At 54.7% G+C, this 12,596-nt stretch overlaps 1 protein-coding gene across 4 annotated transcripts in view; it reads left to right on the top strand.

The window, feature by feature from the left end:
- Window positions 1-8,069: 8,069 nt before the first annotated feature.
- Window positions 8,070-12,596, top strand: part of ATP2B4 (ATPase plasma membrane Ca2+ transporting 4) — a 105,518-nt gene continuing 100,991 nt past the window's right edge. For 2 of the 4 annotated variants that reach the window (XM_039538710.1, XM_039538709.1), the window contains exon 1: window positions 8,070-8,686. The gene's annotated coding sequence lies outside the window, so the exon portion shown is untranslated. Of the gene's footprint in view, window positions 8,687-9,604; window positions 9,628-12,596 lie in introns of those variants that run through there. The other 2 variants (XM_039538705.1, XM_039538708.1) reach the window with 2 other exon arrangements.

Below are 12,596 nucleotides of genomic sequence, written 5' to 3' on the forward strand. Positions count from 1 at the left end.
TTTCTTCTTCGAGTGCTTGCTCATATCCATTCCATGTAGGTGATTCCCAAGCCTTACCTAGGCGGTGGGGTCGGAGTGAGACGTGGCTGAGTGCAAAACTGCCGAACCGAAGGTGGCATCGTCTCTAGACTGCTGCACCAAAGCATAGTGCGAGGTAAACGTGTGCACCGAGGACCAGGTTGCTGCTCTGCAGATCTCCTGGATCGGTACATGCACCAGGAAGGCGGCCGAGGAAGCCTGAGCTCTCGCGGAATGGGCAGTGAGGTGGCCCGCCGGAACATGGGCCAAGTCATAGCACGTGCGGATACAGGTTGTGAGCCACGAAGAAATCCTCTGAGTGGAGATAGGGAGGCCTTTCATACGATCCGCTACTGCCACAAAGAGCTGAGGGGACTTACGAAAGGGCCTGGTGCGATCGATGTAGACGGCAAGTGCCCTGCGGACATCTAAGGAATGTAAGCGCTGCTCTCGTGGAGATGCGTGAGGCTTTGGGCAGAAGACCGGGAGGAAGATGTCCTGATTAGTATGAAAGGCCGAAACCACTTTAGGCAGAAAAGTGGGATGCGGCCTTAGCTGCACTTTGTCTTTATGAAAGACCGTGTAAGGAGGGTCTACAGTCAGGGCCCGTAGCTCGGAGACCCTGCAGGCCGAAGTAATGGCAACCAGAAAAACCGTCTTCCACGAAAGGTAGAGAAGAGAACAGGTTGCCAGCGGCTCAAAGGGTGGCCCCATGAGCCTGGTCAGTACCAGATTGAGGTCCCAGGTAGGGGCGGGGCGACGGACCAGAGGGTAGAGGCGTTCCAGCCCCCTGTGGAATCTAATGACCACCGGGTGAGAGAACACTGAGTGTCCACGTTCGCCAGGGTGGAAGGCGGATATGGCCGCTAAGTGCACTTTCAGGGAAGAAATAGCAAGGCCTTGTTGCTTAAGGAACCACAGGTAGTCCAAAATGGCCGGAACGGGAACCTCCATGGGTACCAAAGAACGTGACTCACACCATAACGAGAAGCGCTTCCACTTGGCCAAGTACGTGGACCGAGTGGAAGGTTTCCTGCTGCTGAGCCAGACGTGCTGCACAGGGGCGGAGCAGCGTAGCTCAGAGGCGTCTAGCCACGCAGGAGCCACGCCATGAGGTGGAGAGCGGGAAGGTCCGGGTGGCGAAGAGTCCCATGCTCCTGTGTTATGAGGTCTGGGCAGAGGGGGAGGGTGATCGGTGGGGATACCGAAAGGCTGAGCAACGTGGAGTACCATGGTTGCCTGGGCCATGCTGGGGCGATCAGGATCAGGTGGGCCCCGTCTTGCCGGAGCTTCAACAAAACTTTGTGGACTAGAGGGAAGGGGGGGAACGCGTAAAGCAGTTGGTGCGTCCACTGGATGAGGAACACGTCTGAGATCGACCCTGGAGAGTGCCCCCAGAATGAGCAGAACGCTTGGCACTTCCTGTTCGCGCGTGTCGCGAAGAGGTCCACCTGGGGAAAGCCCCACTTGCGGAAGATCGCGTGGATAATGTCCGGTCTCATGGACCACTCGTGGCACAGGAAGGATCTGCTCAATCGATCCGCGAGAGTGTTCCGAACTCCCGGGAGAAAGGAGGCCACCAGGTCGATCGCATGAGCCAGGCAAAATTCCCACAAGTGGATGGCCTCTGCACAAAGCGGGGAGGAACGAGTCCCGCCCTGTTTGTTTATGTAGTACATGGTTGTTGTGTTGTCCGTAAGGACGGAGACACAACGGCCGGACAGAGGCCTGCGGAATGCCTGGCAGGCTAGGCGAACTGCTCTGAGCTCCCTCACGTTTATGTGGAGGGAGAGCTCCTCTGGTGACCATAGGCCCTGGGTGCGCAGATGACCTAGGTGGGCTCCCCAGCTGAGAGAAGACGCGTCCGTCGTCAAGGACAGCGTTGGTTGGGGCAGGTGAAAGGGCAGCCCCGCACAGACTGTGGAGGGGTTCAGCCACCAGTCGAGGGACCGAAGTGCACTCAATGGAACGGTGACCAGGGTGTCCAACGAGTCTCTGGCCGGGCGGTACACCGAATGTAACCATGTTTGAAACGGGCGGAGTCGAAGCCTGGCGTATTTGGTGACGAACATACACGCCGCCATGTGTCCTATCAGAGTGAGGCAGGTGAGGAACAAGGTCGTAGGGAAAGCCTGAAGGCTGCGGACAATGGACGTCAACGCCAGGAACCTTGGCTGAGGGAGACAGGCTTTGGCCCGAGTGGAGTCCAAGGTCGCTCCTATGAAGTCCAGCCGCTGTGTAGAAACCAGGGTGGATTTGTCCGTATTGAGCAACAGGCCGAGATTCGTGAACAGGGCCAGTGCCACTTGCACATGTTCTGCGGTCTGTTCTCGAGAGGCCCCCTTGAGGAGCCAATCGTCCAGGTAGGGGAACACGTGGAGCCCTTGGCGACGGAGGTGGGCGGCCACCACCGCCATGCACTTCGTGAAGACTCGAGGTGCTGTGGAGAGGCCAAAGGGTAGGACTGCAAACTGGAAATGGCGATGGCCCGCTACGAAGCGGAGGTATCGTCTGTGTGGAGGAAAGATGGCTATGTGAAAGTAAGTGTCTTTCATGTCGAGGGCAGCATACCAGTCCCCAGGGTCCAAGGAAGGGATAATGGTCCCTAGGGAGACCATGCGGAACTTTAACTTTACTAGAAATTTGTTGAGGCCTCTTAGGTCGAGAATCGGCCTGAGACCCCCTTTTGACTTTGGAATCAGAAAGTAGCGGGAGTAAAAGCCTTTGCCCCAGTCGTTCCGTGGAACCTCCTCTATATTGAGGAGCATTCAGACCTCCTGTAAAAGGATGTGCTCGTGAGAGGGGTCCCTGAAGAGGGACTGGGAGGGAGGGCGGAAGGGGGGGGTGAAGCAAACTGGAGGTGGTATCCGTGCTTCACAGTGCGCAGAACCCAGACATCTGAGGTCAAGAGGGACCACGCCAGGAAAAAATAAGAGAGGCGGTTGGAAAAAGTGGGGGAAGGATCCGAGACAGGAAAAGGTATGCTGCCCCTGGGCGTGCCTTCAAAAGGACGACTTTGGGTCCGACTGCGACTTAGAGGAGCCACGATTCTGGACGGACTGAGGGCCCGAATATCGTCTACGGGCTCCTCGCCCTCGGCGTCTATTGAAATCCTGACCCCGTCGGGGTACAAAGTACGGACGGAAATGCTGAGGGCGGTAGGTGCGTCGCTGGGTTACGGGAGTGTGCATACCCAGGTTGCGCATCGTGACTCTGCCATCTTTTAAGTTCTGGAGTCTAGAATCGGTTTTGTCCAAGAACAAGGCACTGCCCTCGAAGGGCAAGTCCTGCAAGGTGTACTGAAGCTCGGGCGGAAGAGTGGAGGCCTGGAGCCAGGCGATGCGCCGCATGGTGATTCCGGTCGCTATAGACCTGGCCACGGAATCCGCCGCATCAAAGGAAGCCTGCAAGGAGGTCCTTGCCACCTTTTTCCCTTCAGCTAGGAAGGCTTTATACTCCTGGTGGGAATCCGAGGGAAGCAATTCCTGAAACTTGTCCATTTCAGTCCAGGTGTTGAAGTCGTAACGACTCAGCAGGGCATGCTGATTGGCTATGCGCAGCTGGAGGGCGCCCGCCGAGTATACCTTACGGCCCAGAAGGTCCATACGCCTGGCCTCTTTCGATTTTGGTGCAGGGGCCGGCTGGCCATGACGATCCCTGTCATTAACTGACTGAACGACCAGAGAAGAAGGAGGCGGATGCATATAAAGGTATTCATACCCTTGGGATGGCACCATGTATTTCCGCTCAACTCCTTTTGCTGTCGGCGGAATAGAAGCTGGCGTTTGCCACAACTTATCCTTTTTTGCCTGGATGGTCTTGATAAAGGGTAGAGCCACCCTGGTAGGCGCGTCTGACGACAAAATGCTGCAGACCAGGTCGTCGACCTCTGCGACCTCCTCCATCTCGATGTTAATGTTGAGTGCCACTCATCTGAGGAGGTCTTGATGTGCAGCAAGGTCCAGTGGGGGCGGGCTCGTGGATGATGCGCCCGCCACCGCCTCGTCCGGTGAGGAAGAAGAGGAACCACCGGGGCGGAGGACCTCCTGGATGAGCTCCTCCTGTTGGGGCTCCTGCTCCAGGTGTTCAGGTGAGGTGGTGGTAGGAGGTGGCTGAACATCCGTACCAGCTGGCGGAGGGCGACTCACTGTTGCCTCTGTGGCCCGACGTTTGGCAGGGACCGTCCGAGATGGAACTATGGGAGCCCCTTGGGCCTGGTGGTAAGCCCAAGGTGTCCAAAAAGGCCACTGCTGAACTGCTTGCGATTCAGAGTGGGAGTCCTGGAATAAAGCCTCCGGCACATCTGCTTCCCGATCTTGGGAGTAGAAGCTACCTGCCCGGGACGAAGCCGAGGGGTGTCGAGAAGGCCACGGTGGAGCAGATAGGCCTTGGGCAGATGTTCCCACCGATCTGGTGCTTTTGCGCGCCGGGGAATGGTGCCGTGAGGTACTCCGGTGCCGCGATCTGGTCCGGGACCTGCGACCTGGACGGTGCCGGGAGGTCGACCGTGACCGAGAGCTTCGGCGTCGAGAGCGGCTCCGAGTGGAGCGGTGCCGGTAACGGTGCCGAGACCTGGAACGGTGCCGAGACCTGGAATGGTGCCGAGAGTAATACGAAGGCGAACGGGAACGGGAACGGTGCCGCGAGTCTGACCGGCGTCGTGTCAAGGAGCGGTGCCGGGACTGCGAGCGGCGGGACGACCGCGAACGGTGCCGAGATCTTGAACAGCGACGGGACCATGATCGGGAGTGGTGCCGGTCCGGGGCACCGACTGAAGGTGGACGGATCAGGGCCGGCTTTCCAAGCTATCGGACTACCCGCTCCGGCGGTGCCGGGGGTGGCGGCGGTGCCGCATCCGAGATCGCGATCAAGTCCCTCGCCACTTCACAGACTTCCGGCGTGGATGGGACAATCAACTCAACCGCGGCGGGTGCCGGGGAGATAGGTGCCAGACTCGACGGCAACGGCTCAGCAGACGCTACCATGGCTGCAGGCACCGGCCGGTGCGTTGGAGCCGTGCCCTCTTGCCGCACCACGGGCGGTGCCGGGTCGGCAGGGGTCTTAGGCTTTCTCACTTGCGGCGAGAGCGAGCGGCTGTGGCCTGACTTGGAAGCAGGCGTCCAGTGCCGAGGAGTAGACGATGCACCGGTTCGGCCCGGTGCCGAAGAGCCGCTTTTCGGTTCCGAAGCGGGAGCGCTCGGTGCCGAGGACGGAGGGGTTAGAGCTGCCTCCATGAGGAGTTGTTTAAGTCTAATGTCCCTCTCTTTCTTTGTACGAGGCTTGAACGACTTACAAATCGGGCACTTAGCTGTTAAGTGCGACTCCTCCAGGCACTTCAAGCAGGAGGAATGTGGATCCCCCGTCGGCATCGGGCGATGGCAAGCCGAGCACGGCTTGAATCCCGGGGAGCCGGGCATGAGCTCCGGCCCCGGGGCGGGAAGGGCCTAAGCCCAGAACCCGACTAACTAACTAAACTCTAACTAATCAACTAGAACTAACTACACTATCTAAATTAACAACTTAGAGAACTATATACACAAATAGAATAGAAAATTGAGAGAATGCTAGGGAGGTGGAGGTCAGCTACGCTGCACTCCACAGTTCCAATGACCGACACGGGTGGTAAGAAGGAACTGAGGAGTGGGTGGGTCGGCTGGGGTATATATCCGCGGCCATGGTGGCGCCACTCCAGGGGGCGCCCAGCCGACCCACTGAGTTGCTAGGGTAAAAGTCTCCGACGAATGTGCACGCGGCGTGCACACACCTACATGGAATGGATATGAGCAAACACTCGAAGAAGAATGTTTGCTTTTGAAGAAAACAATCAGGGCCGGCTCCAGGCACCAGCTCAGCAAGCAGGTGCTTGGGGCGGCCAAGGGGAAGGGGCAGCACATCCGGCTCTTCGGTGGCAATTTGGCGGCGGGTCCCTTGGTCCCTCTCGGAGGGAAGGACCTGCCACTGAATTGCCGCCGAAGAATGAAGCAGCGCGGTGGAACTGCCGCCGATCGCAGCTTTTTTTTTTTTTTTTTTGCTGCTTGGGGCGGCAAAAACCCTGGAGCCGGCCCTGAAAACAATCCAGAATACTTAACATTGTTGTTTTAGTCAAATAAAACAATTTAAATATTTGTCTGGTGATGTTCTCCTCCTAATACAACATGGCAAGAAAATCCTCCAAATATTAATGATTAACCTGTCGAACTGGAGATAGTTCACCTCCCAATGACTTCATAAATATCTGCTTCAATTACCTTTGGTAAATGAAATAACCAAACAATCGTTCATTTTCTGATATAGCTGTAAAACTAACCTGAACAGTTTTCAAAATAAATCACTGTTTAAAAATGTATAGCATGTACCTTCTAAAAATGAAACCTACATCTATCTCTGAGTTGTGAAGAATATGCATTAAGGTTATAACAACCAACAAGAATGCACTTTTATGTAGAAAACCATGATTAAATCAAGTCTTCCTGACTAGTGATTAAAATCAAATCCACCCTGCATTGACTATTTAAAGGATGGAAGCAGCTAGTTTAGAACCCATCATTTTGTATGTTCAGTTGGAATTATGTTTTCCAGTGTACACTACTTTGCTCTTATCAAAATTATATTTAATCTGTTTTGTCACTCTTTTGTGAGATCCCTTTAGAAGTCTTGAATTATTTTGTATCCTCTGCAAACTTTGCCACCTTATTGTTTTCCCCCTGGGTCCTGGGTAGATCCTTGGGGGACCCTGCTATTTACCTCTCTCCATTGTGAAAACTGACCATTTATTCCTATTGTTTCCTATTTTTAACCAGTTACTTACCTATAAGAGGAGCTTTCCTCTTATCCCATGACTGCTTAGTTAGCTTAAGTGCTATTGGTGTGGAATCTTGTTAAAGACTTTCTGAAAGTTCAAGTACACTATCAACTGGGTCACACTTATCCACATGCTGCTTGACACTCTCAGAGAATGGTAATAGATTGGTGAGGCATGATTTCCCTTTACAAAAGCCATGTTGACTCTTCCCCAACATATTGTGTTCATCTATGTCTGATAATTCTGTTCTGGACTATAGTTTGAACCAATTTGCCTAGTAATGAAGTTAGATTTTCCAGCCTGTAACTTCCAAGATTGACTCTGGAGCCTCTTTTAAAAATTGGCATTACATTGGCTGTTCTCCGGTATGAATTTATTATTTTGCATGGAGCAGTCTTCAGATCAACAGGATCGTCTCCATAATTAGTTCTTGCTTTACAAGGAAGCAGGAGGATTTGGTATATACATTTTGGACTACTCGTCTCTTACGGTTTGCAACTCAATTTTTTGGCTGGGGCATGAAATCTCAAGAGTGAAACCGACTAGAAAAAAGTGAAACTGATCAGCCTACTTTTCACTGTCCAACCTGAGTGAAAACACAACCCAAACCATCACCAATAACAAACTATACCCCCTATCTTGCAATGACCTCTGTACAGGCAAAGCTCCCCTGCACTAATGTCATGGCAGGCTCGGGGCCCCAGATGCTTAATTTCTTCCCATTTTACTACTCCAGGCTCCAGTCCTGATATCTAATCCACATGGGTGAACCCCTGGGCAGGGGCCGGCTACCATGATTCATAATGGAATATTTACTAACCCAGGGAAAATTAGGTAGAAATGGCTTTTTAATGTTTTTCAGTAAACTGACAGGGTGCATCCATTTTTCTCCTGCTTTCACTGAGTTTGTAAAGATAGGAGGCCTGGCAAGAGATGGCAGGGAAGAAATGAGCAGTGTAGCGTGTGTCCCCCGTTAAAGATTAAGAAAGCTTTCTGCAACACCCAGCCCTACCGTAAACCCCACAACCCTCTCCCAGCACTGATCTCCCCACCGGTTTCCTGCTCAGAAGCACACATGGATCTATTAAAGGGGTGGGGTTGGGGGGGGGGCTCTAGGAGAAGGGAGATCTGCCTTTTGCCTCTCCCCCTTAAAAAAGCAAAGCCGAGAACCAGCAGCAGCGGGGCTGGAACTGTGTCTTGTGAAGCCACCTTAAGAGACTTCCTCCTCCTCTCTGGGATGGGGTGAGGCTGGCTGGGCTAGGCAGCAGCGTTGCCATGACAAGCATTTTCTTAAGCGAGCGCTGCTCGTGCAGGACTCGCTCAGTTTGCAAAGGGCTGGCTCTGAAAACGGGGAGAAGAGAGGGCGAGGGAGAAGAGAAAAAACAAATCCAAGCCTCCCCCCCATCTGCTGATTAGCTTCGGTGCAGAGAGCGCTGTGGGCTTGCTGCTTTTTTTTGTTGTTGTTTTCTTCTTAAAGACCTTCAGCGTTAAAGGACATTGGTCTCTTTCCAGCTTCCTGCTTCCCTCCAAACTTTGGGAAGAGCACAATCAAGCGCAGAGGGGGAGTGGAAAAGGAAGGGCAGGGGGTGGAAAAGCAAATCCAGGAGTTTGGGGATTTTTTTAACCCCTTCCCGTCCATGGCAATCCAGGGGGGTTTCCCCGCCCGTGGAAGGCTGGATTACTGGAGGCGGAGGGAAAGCAGCGAGAGCAGCCGCAGCCTATGAATTGATTCAGTCGTGCAAAGCCATTGCATGGCCGCTGCCCCCGCCCGCAGCCTGCTCTTCGCCAGACAGAAGCGCCCCAACTTGAAGCAGCGGGGCGGGCGGTAATCCTCGGGCTGGAGGAACCTCGCCTCCCAGGAGCACGGTAAGTGGTTTTTCCTGTTGTGCTGACAGCCTTTAGCCTCTGCCAGTCCCCTGCCACCATGCACAGAGCTGCTGTTCCACGCAGGGGCAGGGGATGGGATTTCTCTCTTTGGGGGTAGGGGGAAGGTGGCTGCCTGGCTTCCTCTCTGGCTGAGGAACAGGCACAGAATGGAAAACTGTTGCAAACATATTTTCCGTGTCTGTTTCTGTCTGCTCTGGTGCTAGTTGTCCATAGAGCGAAAGGAGGCAGAAGAGAGACTGTCACCCGGGGAGGCTGGAAAGCAGAGTTGTGTGTCTGTCTCAGCTCTCTCAAAGCGCTGGTTGCAGCAGCACGAACAGCTTTTTTTGGGGAGGAGGAGGAATTCCTTTCTCCACGGAAATCCAAGCCGGTGACTCGCCCTGCCATGCTTGCAAAAACAGCCCCTGGGAGCCCTTCGGAGTTTGCAAGTTATAATTAACTGTGGAAAATTCAGGGAGTTCCCTTAAGTGGAGCTGGCTCTAAAACCGAGAGAAAAGCACTGTTGTCTGGGGGGGAGGGGGAGGGCTTCTAGGAGAAGATATCCGGGGAGCGAGGAAGGAATATTTGTAAGAATGGAAAGTGTTGTGCTGGTATGTGTTTAATCAGGCTTAGGAGGGTGACAGGGCTGGTTACTGGCTGGGTTGGTTGACGTCTTTATCAGACGCGGGGGACTGGGACAATTTTCATAGAGGGGGGCCTGAGAGCCATTGAACCCAACTGTAAACCCTGGATATAATAGAAACCGCAAACCGCTTCAAGTCAGGGTGTGTGGGAGCACCCCTAGCACCTAGGATCAGGGGAACTTTCAGTTTTATGGAGGGGGGCTGGGGCCCATAAGGCAGAAGCCTCTGGTCCTGATGACTTTGGTTTTTCGCAGGTTGGGGGGAACTTTCCCCCGGCTCCCTGGACTCAGATCTGATCAGGTGATGCAGCAGTATTTTCTCGTGCATTTTTCATCCTCACATTTTTTCTACCTTCCTTCCTTCTACCCGCCAATGTGTCTTGCACTAAGAGCCTCTCACTGAAGAGGGCAGGGAGGTGGTAGTGGAGCTGAATCCAGGCCGGCGTGGAAGATTTCTCAAAGGAGAACTGGGCGGTGGAAGAGTGTTGGGAGCTAGCGAGCCTGCCCCTGTGACATAACCGATAGCTTAGACAGTAAAACAGGCAGTGTGGAATTCTGCGTACCTGCATGCGGGTGCCTGCCTGGCTGGAGCAGACTGCAAGTTCCCTGGGACAGGGGCTGTATCTGGCTGTGTGCACTGGAAGCCTGAGCCTCGCTGGGGCCTCTGGGCACTATGGCATATAAATAAGGGGTGGGGGGGGGGGGGTCCGTCCGTCCGTCCGTCATCCTCGGCGCTAGCACAGTGACATGCTGCTTTATTGGTTGGGAGCACAATGCCGGGTCTGTCACCCCTACCATTGAGCCTGGCTTCATCTGAAAGGGGGGAGCTCATTGCCCTGCCTCTCCTAACCCCCACCCACTGGGAGGGCTGCCAGGCAGATGGGGAAAGTGCCAGCTAATTTGGTGGGGTGTGGGGGGGATGGGGTCAGAGAAACATTTTGCACCCCCTAAGGGACCCACCAGTTTCTAGTCTATAGGGGGATTTGCAAGGGGAGCAACAGGACACTGGTCTGGCTGGGATGCTGTGCTGGGAACATGTGCTCCCAGGGCTCTCCTGCTGCTAGGGAGGGTGTCAGCTGGTTCCACCACTGCAGAGTTCATTCATCAGGGAGATGGCTGGAGGCACTATGTGTGTGCGTGGGGGAGGGGGTGCCCTCCCTGCTCGCACATGATCCTGCTGTGTCACAGCCTGGCATGCTGTGGCGCAGCAGGTGGGATGGGGGATGCTTTTAAGGAACAAACAGGTCATGGGAGGGGGGCTCAGCCAGGAGCCAGCAGGTTGCCCCACATCTTTGCAAGAGACATTGGGGGGAGGGGGCGGCTCCTGGGGGTGCAATGAATGACAGGCATGAGGACAGGATGGAATGGGTGGAGGGAGAGGCTGCTGCCTCCATCCCTCCAAAGCCAAGGAGGAATTGCACACTGTGGGGTACAGAGATGAGGGGCAGAACAGGCCAGCTCAGGCCACCGAACTGGCTCAGCCTGATTTCCAACAGGTGCCAAGATCTGGCTTAGCTCTCCTTTCAGAAGGGTGGGCTGCCTCTTCCTTGCTCCCCTCAGATCTCCAATAGGGGGCCATGGGCAGGGTTCCATCCCAGGGGGACACCAGCAATGACTACAGGGAGAGAGTATGGGGCCTATGCTGGCAGCAGAGCTAAACTATTCCCGGTGGGGTGTGGGACATGGACAGAGCTTCAGGGGGCACACCTCTCCTTTATGCCACTCGATGAGAGGATCCCACCCCTGCAGCAGGGTGCTCCAGGGCCCCCTGGGCTGGCTGGGTTCAAGCCCTGCAGTCTGACCCCACTGATCCATTGTGCTGGAGTGGGTGGGCAAGGAATTGAAGGTGCCTCTCTCCTGGCCTGCAGCATCCAGGCAATCCTGGTTGACTCTCCGCCAGCCTCGTGGCAGGTGGGAAGGAAGAAAACTCCAGCCGGGGAGACTCCCATCTGTTACTACACTTCTCCTTGGGAGAGCTGCAGTCATATACCTCTCTCCGGCTCCTGCTGCTTGGTGTCTGGGTGGGTCTCCCTGACCTTGTTAGGCTGCCCTTGGGGTCATAGGGAGCATCACCATCTGGATTCCCCCATGTCCCTCTGTTGCTCAGGAGGGATCACCCATATGTCTTGTCTGGTGGTCTGGGGTGGCTGGCTGCATGCAGCTGCAGGATAGATAGATTCATTAGACTGGCATGAGATGGGCAGTGTGCATCTTTCCCCTCTGGAGTGCTGATCCTGAGCAGTCTGGCTTCAGGCACCGGTGAGAAGAGGTTCTCGCGATCTCTCGGCTGGGTGATGCTGAGCCATGTGGCACTGTTGCTGGTCACTGTTGGGGAAGGGCTGAAATAGCTGTGGGGCCGGGGCTGCAGGTTGGGGTTGAGGCGCACTGTTTGGCAGGGCTGTGTGGGAGTCCAGGACTGAAATAGTGGGGGAAGGGAAGAGCATCAGGTGTGCTGCGAGGCAGCAAGCTTTGAGGTGCCCTGGTAGGGCTGTGTGAGCGCTCAGCTCTGGAACAGGCAGGGATGTCACAAGTGTATTGGGAGAACCCAGCTGGAGCAGCACAGGGCAGAAATGCAGGTGGGTGGGTGGACGAGCCGGTCCTGGACTAGCAGGATGTGTTTCAGGGTGGGATTGTGGTGCATTGGCAGCGCTAAATGGGCGCAGTTTGCTCCACGCTGTGCCTGGCTCTATTGCTCCCTCCCTCCTGTCTCTTCCCATCCGTCAGATCAAATTAAAATAAAAAAATAAGCAAATAAAGCAGCAGGAAAAGCTGGATTGCAGCCCACATGGCCGGCAGACAAATGACTGAGAATAAGTACTCTTCCGGCTCTTATCTCTCCCCTCTCTGCCCCCAGCACCCTTTTTGCTTCTTGGTCCTGTGCTCTGTAGGTTTGGAGCATTCTTCTGTCACACTGAGCATCTGGTTTGAATCTGCATGCTTTGTGGAGTGGTTCTTCTTGTTACACAGCTGGGAGGAATGTGCAGCAGGAGCAAGGCCCCTTGTGCTCAGTTCACAGGCTCACTAACCTGCCCCAACCCTTGATTTTCACTTGAGGGTGATGCTGAGGGTCTCCCTGCAGCTCAAAGAATTAGAGGGAGCTTCTGTGGGGGAGGTTGAAATCTGGGTGGTCCCTCCCTGCTTGGCAGAGGCAAATTCAGACCAGAACTGAAAGTAAAGGGGAAGGGCGTGGGAGCTGGTACAATGGGTTATTGTCCTTGTATCTCTGGGGCCCTGGGCTTGAATGGGGCTTAGATCATAAACAACATTAGT

This window comes from Mauremys reevesii, linkage group 4, assembly GCF_016161935.1.
Source record: "Mauremys reevesii isolate NIE-2019 linkage group 4, ASM1616193v1, whole genome shotgun sequence".
NCBI classification, from domain to species: Eukaryota; Metazoa; Chordata; order Testudines; family Geoemydidae; genus Mauremys; species Mauremys reevesii.